The following is a 19,905-nucleotide window of genomic DNA, read 5'->3' as shown; positions in this document are numbered from 1 at the left end:
GAGACAGGGTTTTGCCGTGTTGCCCAGGCTTGTCTTGAACTCTTGACCTCAAGTGATCTACTCACCTTGGCCTCCCAAAGTACTAGGATTAGGAGTTTCTTTTTCAGGTGATGAAAATGTTCTAAAATTGGTGATATTTACAAATATCTGTAATATGCTAAAACCCATTGAGTTGTGCATATTACAAATCATTGTGAATTAGTGGTATGTGAATTCTGTCTCAGTAAAGCTATTTAAACATTTTTTAAAATAGCGTTCATAGTTTTATTGGCACACACACATGTGTGCACACATGTACACAGCAAATCCAGCATCTTCCCCAGGAATAGTTACAGGGTAAGAACCATACAACAAACCCCAAATAGGTGACTTATTTTCACATTTCTGGATACTATACAAATTCTACTGGCACTAAGAAGCTAAATAGGAGGAAACAAGGTAGAACAAATTTGTAAATGAAAGAGAAATATTTCAGGTCCATCGATTGGATACCTCATGATGATATCAAGAAAAGTTCTGCTGCACCAATATTTTACAAGTATGCTCTGGTCTTATAACATCTCAGCCTTCTTAGCTATCCTTGTTGAAAGGAAGGAGAAGCAGACTGTTTACCTACCAAAACAATGTTTTTGGATAAGCACGAACACAGATAATAGTGGATTTTATGGTATTGAACTTAATAGCAACAAGGAGGTAAAATGATACTTTGTCCTGAGAAATTAATATTAATGGAAGATATCATGGAAGGTAAAACAAAACCAGCTCTCCCACTCTCCCCACCTCCAATCTGCACCTGCAGTAAAAACCCCAAAAAACAAAACAATATAAGAATTATGACACCAAAGCCCCAAACTTCTATCATAATTCTTAAAAAAGAACACTCATTTCAGAGGTATTTTCAGATTAATGCCAGTTAGTTTGAATGGGCAAATTATAGGAATATTCATATAGGAAATAAGTTTTTCCGGAGCCATTTAATGGTCTTATGTCTTAAGGGATTCTTTTAGCTGAATAATTCCAAGGCTCCTTAGTGTTTGCGAAATTACTTTCCTTCTTCTCCCTCTGAAGTAATCTAAAATGAATTAAATTAGAAATCTATTTCATCTAATGTGATTGGAACAGTGTTATATTCCTAATAAATAGGAATAGATATTTATTTGTTTCAAGTGGAACTTAATCCATAGGCCATCTCTGATTTGACATTAATTATCATGTAGACTGAATTCAATAGTATCTCTCTTGCATGTATATGTATTTATATTAATTATACATGGACATACAAATACAAACTATTCATTTACATATGATCTGATCTATTTTATTAGATTGTTGATATATGTTTTTAATGTTCTAAATGTTCCTTACAATCAGAAATCTCAGCCAACGTGAGCAAGTGAGGCAGAATGCCCCTCTTTCTCTTGGTATATGGATACTGTAAGGCAAATGAATGTCTCCTTCTAGACAGATATTTATAAGCCCCTACAGCTCTGCAATCTTTTTGTTTTCTGACTCATGTTTGGCAGCATAAGTAATCATTGTACCTGTTCTATAGTAGGGGATGTTGAGACAGAGCTTAAGCTATCATCGTTACCAATGCGTTAATAAGAGCCGTACATATAAATCTCTCCAGAGCTCATCTCATTAATAAGAAAAAAAAATCACTTTCTCTTTAGAATTGCTGGGAGATTAAAATGAGATAATCTAGAAGAATAAACTTAGAAAAAAAGATTTAAAAATTATTAAAATCGTTGTCTAATTTTTATAGGTGTTATAAATTTAAAGAAAGATTCCACAAAATTTTATTAATAAAAATAAAGTCCTTTATTCCTGGATTGTGTAATACTTAGAAACAAATCGGATTTATTCAAGAATATGGGCTAAGTATCTTGGCCAATTTGAGTTTAATTCCTGTGATCATTTGTACTCTCCATGTAGCAAAACAAAGCTTTTGTTATACCCTCAGCAGAGCTAGTTATATCTTTAGGCAGATTTGTGTGTGCATGTGAAAATAGAACGAATGTTTAATTAGTAGCATTAACTTTTGTTAATTAAAATTAACTTCCTTTCCTTTCAAAATTAAGGCTACAATGAAGAGAGGAGGCTTGCTTTACACTAAAAGAAAGGTAATTATTTTCATTTCCATACCAGCTTAGATTTCTGATAAATAAAGCTGCTCTCTATCCCTCTAACCCTATCATCCATTGGAACGTCTGCAAGAAAATGCTGGTGATGGCATCAAAATGGGACTTTTTTTTCTTTTTTAAATTCACTGCAGGTGGAGAATTTTGTCATGTGCCGTGGAGTAGAATCCTGTTTTTGACTAGGAACTGTGCTGGGGTTTGGGCTAACATCAGCCCAGAGTTCACAGCTGTGCCCTGGTCTTCACAGACTTAGAGCTAATGACTCCTCAAAGGGTCACACTGTCCAATAAAGAACAGGGTTTAACTAAACGATTAGGATGAAACTCTTGGCTCTTGATATATCTTACTCCCTCTGCACAGGGATAGTTGGGAAGAATCACTCAAAATTCAGGTGCAGATAATAATGGTAGTTCAGGTGAGGCATGGGCAAACATTTGGCTTAATCATGGAATAACAGGGTGAATTACGACTGCAATCCTTGTTTCTTAACTGTCAATCTGATGAGCTTTTTCCCTTCTAGTTTCAACTCAGTCACTATCTTGGTTTGGCAGATACTGTTAATCATTTCCCCAATATTTATTCTTCCTCTTTTCTACAGTAATATAAGTTTCAGGTGAGCACATTGTTGCTAAGTTACATTTTTTTTTAGCTTCTCTTGTTGCTAGATGTGGTCATACGACCAGGTTGTAGTCAGTAGGATATGATGGAAATACATGCATATAACTTTTGTGTCATGCCCTTAAAAGAAATACATCCCAATTTTTACTTTTTCCCTTTCCCACTGGTTAGATCACCTTTGGCTACGCAGGTGAGGGCAACACCTTGGGGATGGCAAGGAACCTGGGCCTCTGACCCTCTGAGCTGCCATATTGCCCTGGTCCTTCTGCCTGGATTGTTTTATGAGAAGGAATAAGTTCAGGTTTTTTTTTTTTTTTTTTTTGAAACGGAGTTTCGCTCTTGTTACCCAGGCTGGAGTGCAATGGCGCGATCTCGGCTCACCGCAACCTCCGCCTCCTGGGTTCAGCCAATTCTCCTGCCTCAGCCTCCTGAGTAGCTGGGATTACAGGCACGTGCCACCATGCCCAGCTAATTTTTTGTAGTTTTAGTAGAGACGGGGTTTCACCATGTTGACCAGGATGGTCTCGATCTCTTGACCTCGTGATCCACCCGCCTCGGCCTCCCAAAGTGCTGGGATTACAGGCTTGAGCCACCGCGCCCGGCCAAGTTCAGTTTTTAAAAGTCACTATATTTAAAAAAATATTGCAGCTCAGCATTTATTCTAATTAATCCATTTGTCTGCTCCATGACATTTGATTGGATCTTCATTTCTCATGAAGTTTATATTCTGAAACAATGATTCTCAATCTGTGGGTCCCAGGACCATGAGGACCTGTGGTGGTGACACAAAAAATCCTGGGATTCAAATCCCTAACAAGTAATGTTCGCAAACAGAACAACTTTCTTAACAAACAGAAACAGCAAATTTTGGATGTATATGATGTGATTACAAAATACAATTTATTTAGAACCATTAATGTATTTCTTGAAATGAAGGTATGTTAATAATGAGTATTTTAGCTTTGTACATCTGAAAAATTCTGTTTCACTTTTGCTTTTGAAATGTTTTTTCGCTGGTAAGGAAATCTACACTGACTTTTTTCTTTCAGTACTTTTAAAGATTTTGCTTCATTGTTTCCTGGCTTATATTGTTTTCGATGAGGAATCGTCTGTTATCCTTATTTTTGGCCCTCTTTTTTTTTTTTTTTTCAATGGTTGCTTTAAAGATTTTTTTTTCCCCTATCATTGGTTTTAAGCAGTTTCATTATGATGTACTTAGTGTTGTTTCCTTATATTTTTGGCTTTGTTGAGCTTCTTGGAGCTGTGGATTTATAGTTTAAATTAAACTTTGAAAAACTCTATCTATACCCAGAATAGCCAACACAATATCAAAGGAGAAAAACAACGATGAATGACTGACACTACGGGACTTCAAGAATTACTATAAAGGTGCAGTAATCAAGAGTGTGGTACTGGCAAAAGAATAGACAAATAGACCAATGGAACAGAATAGAGAGTTCAAAAACAGATACAAATGGAGTCACCTGATCTTGGACAAGGGAACAAAGGCAAGTCAATGGAAAAAATTGGTGCTGTTGAAAAAAATTTTCAACAAAGGGTGCTGGAATAACTGGACATCCACATGCAAAAACATGAATGTAGACACAGCTCTTACATCTTGCAGAAAAATTAACTCAAATAAATCATGTATCTAAGTGTAAACCACAAAACTATAAAATCTCTAGAAGATAAATATAGAAGAAAATCTAGATGACCTTGGGTTTGGTGATAACTTCTTAGGTACAATGCCAAAGGCACAATTCACGACAAAAAAATGAGTAAGTTGAATTTTATTAAAATTAAAAACTTCTGTTCTGCTAAAGGCACCATCAAGAGAATGAGAAGACGATATACTAGGAGGTAATATTTTCAAAAATATATCTGATAAAGGACTATTACTGAAAGTAGACAACTCTTAAAATTCAGCAATAAGAAAGTTCATAATCCAATTAAAACATGGACAAAAGGGCTGCGTGTGGTGGCTCATGCTTGTAATCCTAGCACTTTGGGAGGTTGAGGAGGGCAGATAGCTTGAGCCCAGGAGTTCAAGACCAGCCTGGGCAACATGGCAAAACCCTGTCTCTCCAACAACAACAACAAAAAAGCCAGGAGTGGTGGTGGCATTCCTGTAGTTTCAGCTACTTGGGAGGCTAAGGTGGGATGATCTCTTGGGCCTGAAGAGGTCAAGGCTGTAGTAAGCTGGGATTATGCCACTGCACTCAAGCCTGGGTGACAGAGTGAGATCCTTTCTCAAAAAAAAAAAAAAAGACAAAAGTTCTGAACACATGCCTCACCAAATATGATGTACAGATGGCAAATACAGAAATGCACAGCATCATATATAGTTAGGGAATTGCAAATTAAAAGAATGAAATACCACTACACACCTATTAAAATGCCCTACATCCAAAATGCTGACACCACCAAATACTGATGAAGGAACTCTGCATTGTCGGTGGGAATGCAAAGTGGTATAGCCACTTTGGAAAACAGTCTTGCAGTCTTTTATAAAATTAAACATGCTCTTGCCATATGAGCTAGCAGTTGCACTCAAATGAGTTGAAAATATGTCCACACAAAAACCTGCACAGGAATGTTTGTAGCAGTTTTATTTGTAGTAGCCAGAAATATGGGTGTGTGTAAGGGTTATTGGAAATCTCTGGAATTTTTCCTTAATTTGTCTGTAAAACTAAAAACTAAAACTGCTCTAAAAAGATTTTTTTCTTTTTCGAGATGGAAAATAACTCTGTTGCCAGGCTAGAGTGCAATGGTGTGGTATCGGCTCACCACAACCTCCGACTCCCTGGTTCAAGCAATTCTTCTGCCTCAGTCTCCCAAGTAGCTGGGATTACAGGCATGCACCACTATGCCCAGCTAATTTTTGTATTTTTATTAGAGACAGGATTTCATCATTTTGGCCAGTGTGGTCTTGATCTCTTGACCTCATGATCCGCCCGCCTTGTTCTTCCAAAGTGCTGGGATTGCAGGCGTGAGCCACCGTGCCCAGCAAAAAGACTTTATTATCTAAAAATTCTTCAGTTTTTATGTCTTCAAAAATGTTTTTGGCTCCTTCTTCTCTTTCCTCTCCTTTGGAGACAAGCTACACATGTATTTAACTGTTTGAAGTTGTCCTATAGTTCACTGATGTTCTATTCTTTTCAATCTTTTATATTGTGTTTCATTTTTCACAGTTTTTATTGCTATGTCTTGAGTATTACTGACACTTTCTTTAGGAAAGTCCATCCTGCCATTAATTTTATTCAGTGAATTTTATTTATTATAGATTTTATTTCTAGACATTCAATTTGGGTCTTCTAAATATTTTCCATGTCTTTACTTAACAAGTTCAGTCTTTCCTCTTGTTTTTTGAACATATGAATGCAATCATAATAACTTTTAAAACCTGTGCCTATTTATTTTATAATTCATCATTTCTGAGCTAGTTTCAATTGATTGATTTTACTCTCATTATGGTTATATTTTTCTGCTTCTTTCCTTTTCCTATGATTTTTGATGGGATTCCAGGCTTGGTAAATTTTATGTTATTGCATAGTACATACTTAGATACCTCTGTATTTCTAAAATATTTTTGAGCTTTGTTCTGCATGTAGTTAGGTTACTTGAAAACAGATTGAGCCTTTTTGGTTTTGCTTTCAAGCTTTTTTTTATTGTGAGACCAGGGGCATGTTTAGTCAGAAGTTATATTTCTCTACTACTGAGGCAATACCATTCTTTATATTCTAACAGACTGATGCCCCCTGATATATGAGGAATTCCCCCACTTCCTGTTGAAAACAGGCACCATTCTCAGATTTTTGTGAGACTGGGGACACTGTTCTTTACATCCTTTCTGGTGGTTCTTTCCTTGGTCTCCAATATTTTCCTCATGTGCATGGGCTGATGAATACTCAACTGAATACTGGAGGGGAAAACTGCAGATCTCTGGAACTTTCTCTCTGTACAACACTCTCCTTTCTGGTACCTTGCCTTGCAAACCCAGTCCATCCTGACTATACTCCGAGCTCCATCTCTTCAGCTCACGGAGACTGACAGGCTCTTCCTGGGTTCCCTCTTTTTCCAGGATGGCCTGGAAACCTTTTCCAAGTGCTAAGTTAGAGAAAGTGTAGAGTTTACCTCATTTGTCTCTAAGGGATTACCATTCTTCTTTGCCTAATATCCAATATTTTGAGTAGCATTTAGTCTGTTATGGCTATTTCAGTGGGGAACAAAAATCTGGTTACCATTATTCCATTTTGATCAGAAGTAGAAGTTCCCTCCATCACTGAATTTGTATTATGTGTTTCTTGATCTATATTATATGCATCATATATATTTATATGCATTTGATATAAATTTGATATATATTATATGTATTTCTACTATTTTTTGGAGGAGGGTCTAGGAATTCTATGATATTGAAAAGGGTCCTCAGGCTAGGTGCAGTGGTTCATGACTGTAATCCCAGCACTTTGGGAGGCCGAGATGGGAGGATCACCTGAGGCAACATGGTGATACCTCATCTCTACTAAAAATAATAATAATAAACAATAGCCAGGTGTGGTGGCACATGCCTGTAGTCCTAGCTGCTCAGGAGGCTGAGATGGGAGGCTCTCTTGAGCCTAAGAGTTCAAGGTTGCAGTGAGTTATGATTGTGCCACTGCACTCTAGCTTGGGTGACAGAGAAAGACCTTGTCTCAAAAAGGAAAAAAAAAAAGATCCTCAAGAATGCCCCAACTGAAAAGTGAGTAAACTCTGGGAACAGGCAATTCAAGGAGAAATTGCAATGGTAAAACATTTTAAAACCCATATTTTTTTAACTAAAAAATGTTTAAACAAAAACAGTTTCACCTATCTTATTGGTAAAGATGAAAAATGTAATGCTCAGGGTTGATGAGAATATGGGAGATGAGCATTGTCATACTCTCATAAACTGAGGAAAGAAACAAAAATTTTATACACCTTTATGGAAAGCAAGTTGGCGATATTACAAAATGTTAGTGGTATATATATTTTGACCCAGCAGGTCAACTTAGAAATTTTTCTTGCTGACTAATATAGAAGTTTAAAGCAGTGAATGTCTGAATATGACAAACACAACAACACTGTTTATACCATTAAAAAATGTGTCCATCTTGGCTGGGCACAGTGACTCATGCCTCTTATCCCAGCACTTTGGGAGGCTGAGGTGGGTGGAATCACCTGAGGTCTGGAGTTCAAGACCAGACTGGCCAACATGTGAAAAACCATCTCTACTAAACATACAAAAAATTAGCCAGGCGTGGTGGTGGGTGCCTGTAATCCTAGCTACTTGGGAGGCTGAGGCAGGGGAATCCCTTGAACCTGGGGGACAGAGATTGCAGTGAGCCGAGATTACACCATTGCCCTCTAGCCTGGGCAACAAGAATGAAACTCCTTCTCAAAAAAAAAAAAAAAAAGAAAAGGTCCATTTAAAGGAAGGAGTAGTTAACAAAATTATGGTGCATTTACATGGAACATTGACAGTTGTTGAAAAAAAATGAGGTCAAGGTTTTTTCTTTTCAAGTGAAAATGCAGCTTATATAAAACCCTGTGAAATATGATTTTGTTTATGTAAATATTTTCTATGTTACATTAAAATCTTGTGATGATATTCATTAAAATGTTAACTGAAGCTGTCTCTGCAGAGTGATCTTTTTTTGGCTGACGCTGGAGGTGGGGGAAGTTGTATTTTCACTTATACTCTTTGGTGGTGTTTGAATTTTTAAAGTGCACATATAGTATTTCGTAATTGACAAAAATAAAGATTTAAATTTTGACACTGGAAGAAAATAAAACAGATCCTCACATTTGAAAATGTTGGGAAATACTAGTTTAGATGACATCTGAAGTTCCTTACTGTGTAGTATTCAATTCTTCTAATGACAGGACCAGCCTTTAATATTAGTCCAGTGCTGAAAGTCTTCTAGTGCTGAAACTCCATGACTTCCTCCCCTCTTGCTGCCACTGCCATGACAGCTGTGACTTGCTTAGGTAAATCTTGGACACTCCGCAACGAAGAGACCCTTACACTAGCTTATTCTTATTTTTCTCATATTTCAAGTGTCTTTATTCCTTGAGCTGGTATGGGTTACCTGCAGCAAGACACTGGAATTTGAAAAGGCTAGAAGTGGCACTGCAAATCTCATCACCTCTTTGAGGGTCTAAGGTTGCACAGATTTGGATGAGAAGGGAGGAGCATGAACTGATTTTTAAAATATCTGCATAACTAGGGTTTTCTGTTTTATTCCCAGAATAGGAAGATGGCTTATCATTCATCCAATAAGCATTTATTATTTCAAACTTGTGGTGACCAAAAGTAGTCTTTCTTTCAGAGCTCTTTCTCCTTATCTTGATAAGCCTAAAAACCTCAATGTTATTTTTAATTCCTTCCTAGTAGTTTACCTTATGTGCTCAATTGATTGCTAAGTTCTGCTTCATTACACGTCTATGATTCGCTACAGGAAATTGCAGTGTCCTTTATAGTGTCTCTCAGCTGTTGTGTCCATTTTTTCTCGTTCTTATTTCAACTGCCTTTCTAACCCTGTTTCTTGCCTGGAATTTAAAAACACCTTTCCACCTAGGATTGTGTACTTTAAACAATACAAAATCAGCTTAGGTAATCACAAAATAAGTAATTTACATGCTTTTTGTAACTACTTTATGCTAAGAAGTGAATGTGTGTGTGGGCTGTGGTGGGATGGAAGATGATACGGCAAGTAATAGAAGACACCTCAGGCCTTTGAATTACTCTTTAAATATGAAGCTAATTACATAATATTTTGATTGGCTTCAGTCCCAACCACAGAATTTTCCAGAGTTTACATCAAATCCAACACCTAAACTAAACATTCAAAGCCTTTATCCGTCCTAATTTGCTTTACTTACCTTCCAGTACTGATTTCTGCTTGTCCTCTCCTCGTCACCATCCAGGACATTCAGCCTCCTCTTTTTCCTGGTCACATTTACCAAGAACAATCACTGTCTCCAATTGCCAAGGCCAAACTTTCAGTGACTTTCAACTCCAGGTTAGAGTACCCCAGAAACTCCCGGCTCTCCCTTTTCTACTACCATATTACTACTGCAACTTTATCTGTGTGTCCCAAACAGTTATTAGAGCTCTGAATAAATGTCTGTGGAAACAAGCTTAAATGAAATCTTTCTCAGTTAGAAAAACAAGAGCTACTGGTCCTATAACCCAGACCCAGTTCAAACATTATGCATTTTCCCACAAGAGATATACTAAGGCAATTAGGTCTTTGAAGGCAAAGACTCTGCCCAGCTTGTGTGTTCCCTTACACATCCACCATAGTGCTTTGAATGTACAATGTTAGGTGTTTAATAAAAGTGTGTTGAATTAATGGATGCGTGAATACTTTGTATACAACTAGACTCTCTGAGGGTGGGGTATTAATTCTCTTGGCTGTATTTTGATAACGTCTCTCCGCTAATTCTTAGCCACGTTTCAAACCAAACTTTCATACTCAATACTATTATTTTAAAATACTGATATGGTGTGATATTCTCTATTATAGTTTTTCCAAACTTATTTATCCCCCAAATGAGGTAAACACTTGTGAAATATGTACATTCACTGGCTCTTTCCAAATAAGAAAAATTTTTGGTACAATTTATGGGGTACATGTGCCATTTTGTTACATTCATGGGTTGTGTAGTAGTCAAGTCAGTGTTTTTAGGGTATCCATCACCTGAATAACATACCCATTAACTAATTTCTCATCATCTGTCCGTTTTCCACCTTCTCACCCTTCCCAGTGTTCATTGCCTGTCATTACACTATGTCTATGTGTACACAATTTTTAGCACCCATTTCTATTTGGAATATGCAATTCCAAATAGAAAACCTTTGTGGAGGGACCCGAGAGTCTACATTTTTAACAACCAACTCAGTTGATTCTTACGGCCAAAAGAATCTGAAAACCCTTCTCTATAGTAAAATTCAATGGGTATTAGTTGAGGATAATTATTATATTTGAGTTTTAAGCCAAATATAATTCTATGAGTATTAACTTGATGTCAAAACACCTGAACTCCATTTACATTCAGTACCATCTAGGTGATTGGGGGCTAGTCTAGTTTTTCACAAACTCTCTGCACATTAGAGTCAAGAGTACCTTTTAAAAATTCCAAAACTTAGGCCATACCCCAGACCAACTAAATATCAGTCTTTAGGGCTGCCACACAGGCATCAGTACTTTTTGAAGCTCCCCAGGGGGTTCCAACATGCAGACAAGTTTGGGAACAGCTGTGATAATCATTTACCCTCTCTAAGCCAGTTTTTTCATATATAAAATGTTGCTACCAAATCTTGTAAAATGTAATTAAGAGTTAATCTAATTAATGCACATGAATATACTTTATACATGACAAAACTCCATATAAACCTAACACACTGTATCTTAGTCTTCAAAATATTTTATTTTTATTTTTTCTATTTCTTTTAAAGACAGGGTCTTGCTCTCATCCAGGCTGGAGTGCAGCAGCATGATCATAGCTCACTGTAGAATTGAACTCCTGGGCTCAAGTGATCCACCTCAGCCTCCTGAGCAGGTAGGACTGCAGATCCGTGCCCACATGCCTGGCTAATTTTTTAATTTTTTTTTTTATAGTGATGGGGACTTGCTATATTGCCTAGGCTGGTCTCAAACTCCTGGCATCAAGCCATTCTCCTGACTAGACATAAGCCACTGCACCCAGCCCAAAATATTTTCAACAAAAATTGACAGATGTGCAGTTAAGAATTTTTACATTTTTCTGTATATTTACATTTTTAGTGGTTATAATTGTGATTGCCAGTTCAACAATTGCTTAGATTCAGCTTGTAAAGGAAATGAACATTCCAAAAGCTGTCCTTACAATTTAGGTACATTTCCATCAGGTGACAGTAGTGTCTTTGTCCTGGTTTAAAGCAGAAGTTCTCAGCCCCGCCAGGTATCAAAGTTCTTCTTGACTGGGCTTTATTCCCAGATATTTTGATTCAATAGGTCTGGAAGTGGCACTGTAGCATCTAAAGTTTATAAAGATCAGCACATGATTCTGTTGCCCTGTTGTTGTTAGCCATGATGAGTTTGATATTTCTAGTTAGGCCTTCTGCTATGTCTACCAGATTTAGTCATAGATGTTCTACTTTTTAATGTCAAAAATAATCTCTTCATCATGCAAAGCAAAAACAATTTTAGAATAGTTTTTTAAAAAACAGTTTTAGAAAATAGTTCTTTAAATTCATATAGGTTCCATTTTCTATTACTACTACCATTTAATCTTTAATCCTACAATTTTAATTTAAAATGTATCTTAACATATACTCAAACCTCCCCAACGGCTATGACCACGATTTGCCCTTTTAAAAAGTCAGAGAATATGTGATTCCCTCATGGGCCTGAAACTCTCTCTTTAGGGCAGTGGTTCTTAAACTTCAGCATGGATGAGGAGAACTGAGAGGCTCATTAACAATGTGCACTCCATCTTGAACTAATGGATCAATCCTTGGAGTGAGGCCAATAATTGCACATTGTAAGCTATCTCCCCGGGTTATTCTGATACACACCATATTTTGAGAACCATTGACTCTGGCTCTGAGAGGCTGCAGCAGCAATGGTAAGGTAGTGAATACAGAGGAAGGGCTCACAGGGTCCAGGTGCAGATCTATAGGAAACTATGTTCCCTTCTTCCCGTGCTTCATCTTTGTGTAAGTAGTGGTACGTAAATGTGCTCTTATTCAGGTCATATATGGCTCAGTAACTCCAAGGAGAGTTACCAAGCATTGGCTGGTAAGTTTGCAGCAGTAAAACCTGGCAACTTATGTTGCCAATCTTTTCATGGCACCTGGGACATGCAGTAACTATTTACTGGTTTACACTGAGGTGATCCTCCTCTTCCTCCTCCTCTGTTATCCTTTCTTTCCTCTACCTGACCTGCTTTCATCTACTGTCTTTTCTCCCTGTGGTGTTGAGTTGTTGTCCACTCTTGAAGAAACACCCATCTAAAACAGATTTAGACCTCATAAAGAAAAAATATTTTTCTGAAATCCTATCAATAACAAGGGAATCACCCGTTCATTTTTAAGTTGTAAGAATAGCATGTTTGATAATTCTCTTGGATGAATTATTTTTACTATTATGTACAATTGTATTTGATCTTCTTTAGTTTCATGCCTATGCTTTTGTTTTGAGCAGTTTACTTTCATTTACTAGCATCTTAATATATACAACCTGAGTTGTCATCTGCCTTTGATTTCAGATAAACTGTGTTACTTTTGCAAAACATGCAACAAATAATTTAGTACTAAAATTTGTTAGATTGTTAGGAACACATAATAAGCTTGGATCATTGAATTTTCATATTAGCACATATTTTATGTGCTAAACAAATTTGCAAGTTATTAATCAACTTTTATGTTAAATCAGTATCTAATAAGTATTGCCTCAGCATTACTTGAAACCTACAGAATCTTAAGACTAGACTTTAAAACAACAAAAAAAGAGTAGATTATGATAGAAGCTGGCAACTTGATTAACCTCTTTCTAAAGCCTTTATGTAAAACTGTAATTATCTATGCAGTTCTCTGTCCACTGCCCTGCACCCCACCATAAACAAGTTGTATTCCTTATTGTGATTTTGAAGGAGGACTAACTACAGATGGCTAGATTAGCACTATTTAAATAAGAGCTTTAACCTTATCTGAGCCATCTCCACCTTTGTGTAGTCGCTATAACTTCCCACTTAAATTATGGCAATTGCCCTTCCTCCTGGAATGACCCTCCTAATCCATTCTCTGGCCTAAACCTAGGGCACATCTTTCTAAAGTACACATTTAGTTGTACTGAATAAAAACTTTGTTTGGCTTAAAACTTTCTGGTGGTTCCCTGTGAGGTGGTTATCTATTGCTCTGGCCACCTAGATCTTCTTTCTTTATTGATGGCAATAAAATGGGATTTTAAAATTTAGTATTAGAGGTAGCATGTGCCAGTCCTTCCTGGGAGGAGAAGCTAAAAAGGAAAAACTCAGGAGCTATCAGTGGCCATGTTTTTCACCATGTGCAGGAACCTGGTCAGTACTGAGAAAAGATTAAACCAACCCATGGGGAAAATCAGAGATTAGAGGTAGGGAATATATATATACATTTTTAGATGGAATTTTGCTCTTGTTGCCCAGGCTGTAGTGCAGTGGTGCAATCTTGGTTCACTGCAACCTCTGCCACCCAGGTTCAAGCGATTCTCCTAACTCAGCCTCCCGAGTAGCTGGGATTACAGGCATCTGCCACCACACCTGGCTAATTTTTAAAATTTTTGTAGAGATGGGGTTTCAGCATGTTGGACAGGCTGGTCTCGAACTCCTGACCTCAGGGATCTACCCACCTTGGGCCCCCAAAGTGCTGGGATTACAGACCACTGCACCCGGCCTAGAGGTAGGGAATATTCTGCAGGTGGTATTAGAAGCTCTCATTATGTGGTTCTGTCCTTCCAGAAGTTGGTTTTCCAACCCTTCCTTGGATCACATGAGATACCCCAGTACAGTTTTATAAAGAGCCCCTTTCATCTAAGCCAGGTAGAAATGAATTTCTGCCACTGCAAATAAAAAGGTGTTGCTTAGAATATAGCTTGTAAGATCCTTTATTATATGGACCTGGCTTACCAATTCAGTCTTTATAAAACCCTTAGGAATGGTGCTTAGCTGAAAGTAATAAAGCCCATGACAAGAGACTTAAATAATAAAGGCATCCTGCTTTCTCACATACCAAGAAGAGTTGACAAAGACAGTTTCAGGATTGGTTTATCAGCTCAACTAAATGATAGAGACTTGGCTCTTTGCAATTCTTTGGGTCTTTTCCTTGATCACAAGATGGTTATAGGAGTTCCAAATAGTCTTTAAGACCTAGGTGAGCATTGCAGACAGGGAAGAAGAGGGCAACAGCTTTTTCCTTGCAAGGTTCTGTTTTTAGTCTCGAAGGAAGCCCCAGTGGACTTCTCCTTAGATCTCATTGGCTAGAAATGCCTCACATGCCCAACTCTAGACTCATGATTGTGAACTGAAAATTACCTTGTTTCATTTCCTAGCTGTCCCTAAATGAAGGTATCCCTGCTAATTTTCTGAGGTTCTGTTAGCAGAGAAAGGAAAGAGAGGCTGTAGTGTAGGCAAGGAACTGTGTCTGCCATACTCATATATTTCAATTACCCTCTCTATCCTTCCACCACTACCACCACCACTGCCCCAATTCCAAGAGCCAGCCTGACTTAACTGCCTCTGGTACCCAAACATGCTAGGCTCTCTGTGGTTTCTGGGTCTTTGCAGATAACTTGCTCTGTCCTATATATGCTCTCTTCCCTTTATTTACTAGCATCTTGGTCTGGGTGGCTTCTACTTTTCTCTTTAGGTGTCAGCTTAGACATTGTTTCTTTTAGAAAGTCTTCCCTAACCCCTAACACCATAGCAATCTGATTAGTCATGTCTTGCAACTTGTCAAACTATATTGTAATTTTATGTTTACTTATTAATATCCCCCACTGGGCTATAAACTCCTCGATGGTGTGTTGCCTGAGTCTTAGTTCTCTATTGTCTCATAGAACCTGCACATTATAGATGATCAAGCATTCCCAACAGTAGTCCACATTGAGTGAATTGAAAAGGAAGAAAAACCTATGAGGCTGAGCCCGTGGAGAAGCCTAAAAACACAGGCAAATCGTACAAGCAGGCTGTTGTATTCATACTGAATTACTCTTTCTTCTTATGCTTCATGGAGCATTTCCAGTGACTAGTGGCCCAATGAAAGAGTTCTTCACTCAGAGACCTAACTTGAACCTGGTGTACAGATGGCTTTGCACAATATGCTAGCCCCAGACAGGATGAGAGGAAGTGTTGCTGTTTTTCAGTGTGGCTGTGAAGTATAATGGAGAAGGAAAATGCTCACAATAGTTGATTTTGAGCATAAATTTTATTATCTACTTGACCTGGAAGGAAATATTGCCTACTTTATCTGAAGTCAGTATCAACACCAATTCCTGAGGAAATGATTTGCTCAGAGGTGATATTCAAAATCTTTAACAAGTAAGACTATTTAACAAGGTGATATTCAAAGTATTTAACAAGTAAGACTAATCTAGCACTTGAACTAGTCTTGGAGACTAGTTTTGCCAGATGTTAACCCTTTGGTTCCTGAATTGTGGGAAGTCAGAGATGTCTCTGAGGGAGGAATCAGAGTGACTTGGGCAATGGTGGGTGTACTGGGGCAGGGGCTTGGGACAGGGCAGCATTTTAGAGATGCTTAAAGCTAATGACTACACAATGAGTCATTTTTGGTCTTGGTCTGATGAGATGGTCAGAGACTTAGAAGGATCAAGACTGGAGAACTGATGACAAGTAGGTTTTAGGGAAAGTCGATGCACCATTGAAAATGGGCCCAAAGTGTGAAAATATCTGGACTCATGTGAGTCCTCACTGAGAAGCCATTATTGCAGAAGAGTTGTGTATTAGTCTATTCTCACACTGCTATAAAGAACTGCCCAGGACTGGGTAATTTGTAAAGGAAACAGGTTTAGTTGACTCCCAGTTCTACATGGCTGGGAGGCCTCAGGAAACTTAACAATCATGACGTAAGGGGAAGCAAGCACATCCTTCTTCACATGATGGCAGGAAGGAGAAGGATAAAAGCCGAGTATAGGGGGAAGCTCTTTATAAAACCATCAGATCTTGTGAGAACTTACTATCATGAGAATAGCATGGGGAAAACCATCCCTATGATTCAATTACCTCCCACCAGGTCCCTCCCATGCACATGGGAATAATGGGAGCTACAATTCAAGATGAAATTTCAATAGGGACACGGCAAAATCCTATTAGTTTGCTAATATCCAGGAGGACAAAGTGATTTCTTCTATGGGAGTCAGTCATCCTTTGTCCCCAGCCAGTCTCTTGGTTCATGGATGTAACAGCTACTATGGCCAGAATGGAGGTAATGCTTGGGCCTAACAGCATAAGTTTTCTTTCACCAGACTCATCTATATATTGTTAGTAGCAGTGACTGGTACTGCACTTCTAGGGAGTTATTTTAAGTTGGGAATGCTTCTTTATCATGGAGGGGCAGCAACTTATCATCACTGGAATAGTCTTTCTGAACTTGGATTTGCTTTCCCTGATTACATGCCACTAACACATCAGCAGGATTCTATATATGGCCTCTGACCAATGAACTCACTGCTTGACAAGATAAGTAAGTCAATAGGTTAATAACTTCCTGGCCTTACTGTATAAATACTCAGCCATCCTGATGAAGTTATTGGAATGACCTGTTGAAAACTTAGCCCTAGTACCATCTGGAAAATAGCAGCTGTGATATGGAGTGCTACGTTGTAGGATATAGAACATGACCAGAAACAGTGACCAAGACATTGGTTATTACTTTCAGAGCCAGAACACAACCTAGGAATCTAGGAGTAAAGGCATCTCTTAAAATTACCTATTTTCACTTTCAGAATTTTTGCTTTAACCTTTAAAAATTGTACCCTTAACTCTTTTAGTAAGGAATTCAGTACCCAGTGGAGGACTGCTTCAAGCAAGAGTTGTTTTAAAAGTAGGTTTTATTGAATTGGGAGCTGAGATTGCCACCTGGACATTTTGTATTCTTTATACAGTCAGGGCAAAGATGCTTGGCAAGCTGAAGTGTTAGCTGATAGCCAGGAGAACTTAGAACAAACAGGGAAAGTACATATTTATGTGTCAGCAGCAGTCTGATGCGCTCTTGCAGAATGGAGGACAGTAACCTGCCCCAATATTTCCTTATTTGCTGCTTAATATACTATTTATCTCACATTTCCTTTAAACATGAGAATTAAACAAATTTTCTTTCTCTTTCTTTCTCCCAGGGCTATATAATGTAATCTAGCAATTAAATCCACCATGTGGTTCATGCTGTAGAATACTGAGATGGGATTGTGATAACTGAGAAGGAATGGACATAAGTCACAGATCGCAGACTTGAAGGACAATGTCTCACCTCTGAGTGCAGTTGCTGGAAATGACTTTGGTTGTCTCCTGCTGCCATTGTGTGATGATTGGTTGAATCACATGTTATGGGTTTTTATAAAGAAAGATATGAATGTGAGTAAGCAAGCATGTGTGTGTTCTAGGCAGCAACAGGGTAGATCATAGCAGATAGTTTTGGGGGTAGCTGTATGGCTATGGCCAAGCATGGCTCTGTTTTCAGAAGGATTATTTGTTTGTATACAGACTGGCCCCAGCAGATCACATCTGTGCTCTGTGATTCTGTCTTCCTGGCCATAGCTGCTTCTCCGGGAGTTGCCACCTATGTTCTTCATTGTGATGATTAACATTTGGCATGATGAGACAGAAAGATGGGGAGATATGTAAGCTCCTGCTGAGGCTCTGGGGCTTCCCCATTTCTTGTCCTTTTGAGCTTTTCTTCCTCACTCCTCCCTTGCATTTTATGAAGTGCTCTATAATCCTTCTGATAATCTTCCGTCTTTGCCTAAATTAACCAGAGTTGTGGAATATTAACAAGTGTGAAAATTAAACACTACTTATAGATACAGTGATTCTAGATGTGGTTCCTCAATTTTAACTAAAAATTATGAAGTATTTCTGAAGAAGAAAGTTACAAGAAGAAGACATCTGAGTCAATCTCTTCCTTCATGGGTTCTCCCCTTTCCCTTAATTCTTTGGTGGAAAAACAGCATTACTGGAGTAATTACATTCATTTCCTACAGTTAAAATTAGGCACTAGGGAGGATGGCATGTGGCAGGAAAAAAGCCTAGCCATGTGGAATGAATGCTAAACCTAAAGTGCAATTAAAAAATATATATTTTTTTAATTGCACTTTAGGTTCTAGGGTACATGTGCAGAACATGAAGGATTGTTGCATAGGTACATACATGGCAACGTGGTTTGCTGCCTCCATCCCTCCATCGCCTATATCTGGCATTTCTCCCCATGTTATCCCTCCCCAACTTCCCTACCCCCTGCTGTCCCTCTCCTGGTCCCCTCCAACAGACCCCAGTGTGTGATGCCCCCCTCCCTGTGTCCATGTGTTCTCATTGTTCAACACCTGCCTATGAGTGAGAACATGAAGTGTTTGATTTTCTGTTCTTGTGTCAGTTTGCTGAGAATGATGGTTTCCAGATTCATCCAAGTCCCTACAAAGGACACGAATTCATCGTTTTTTATGGCTGCATGGTATTCCATGGTGTATATGTGCCACATTTTCCCTGTCCAGTCTATTGTTGATGGGTTGGTTTCAGGTCTTTACTATTGTAAACAGTGCCACAATAAACATACGTGTGCATGTGTTTTTAAAATAGAACGATTTATAATCCTTTGGATATAAACCCGGTAATAGGGTTGTTGGGTCAAATGGAATGAACGCCTTTTTTACAGGTAGCCCAGGTTAGCCAGGCTGGTGAGAAAACCAGGTCAGGAAGTGAAGACACCTGGACCTGGAGTAATGGCAAGCAGAGGATGACAACACGCAGAACCTGGTTGAAGTCCTCCTGCACTAGCTTCCTCATATGTTGCCATTTTATCAACTTTGCTGCCACTGGGACAAAGACACATGTTCTGGCAGCAGTGGATACAGACTGTGGAGAAACCTGCCAAATAAGCAAAATTATATGGTGGCTTTAGGCATATTATTCAGCACTGTCACATCATTCACTTTTATTTTCTTAACATTTTCTTAGGAACGTTTAATAGGGACTTAAGAATGTAAGCCATGTCTGTGTCTCAGGCAGTGGCCAGACAAGATGGGAAGATGGTACATCTGTGTTCTCTTTTCTTTCTTTTTTTTTTTTTTTGAGTCAAAGTCTTGTTCTGTTGCCCTGGGTGGAGTGCAGTGGCATGATCTCAGCTCATTGCAACCTCTGCCTCTTGGGTTCAAGTGATTCTCTTGCCTCAGCTTCCAGAGTAGCTGGGACTACAGGTGAGTGCCAACAGGCCCGGCTAATTTTTGTATTTTTAGTAGAGATGGGGTTTCGCCATGTTGGCCAGGCTGGTCTTGAACTCCTGGCCTTAAGTGATCTGCACACCTTGGCCTCCTAAAGTTCTGAGATTATGGGCATGAGCCACCACACCTGACCTTTTCTCTTTATTTACTGGCCTTTC

Source organism: Sapajus apella, unplaced genomic scaffold (assembly GCF_009761245.1).
Source record: "Sapajus apella isolate SASKATOON/1434 unplaced genomic scaffold, GSC_monkey_1.0 scaffold19, whole genome shotgun sequence".
NCBI classification, from domain to species: Eukaryota; Metazoa; Chordata; class Mammalia; order Primates; family Cebidae; genus Sapajus; species Sapajus apella.
Note: the sequence above shows the minus strand (reverse complement) of the source record.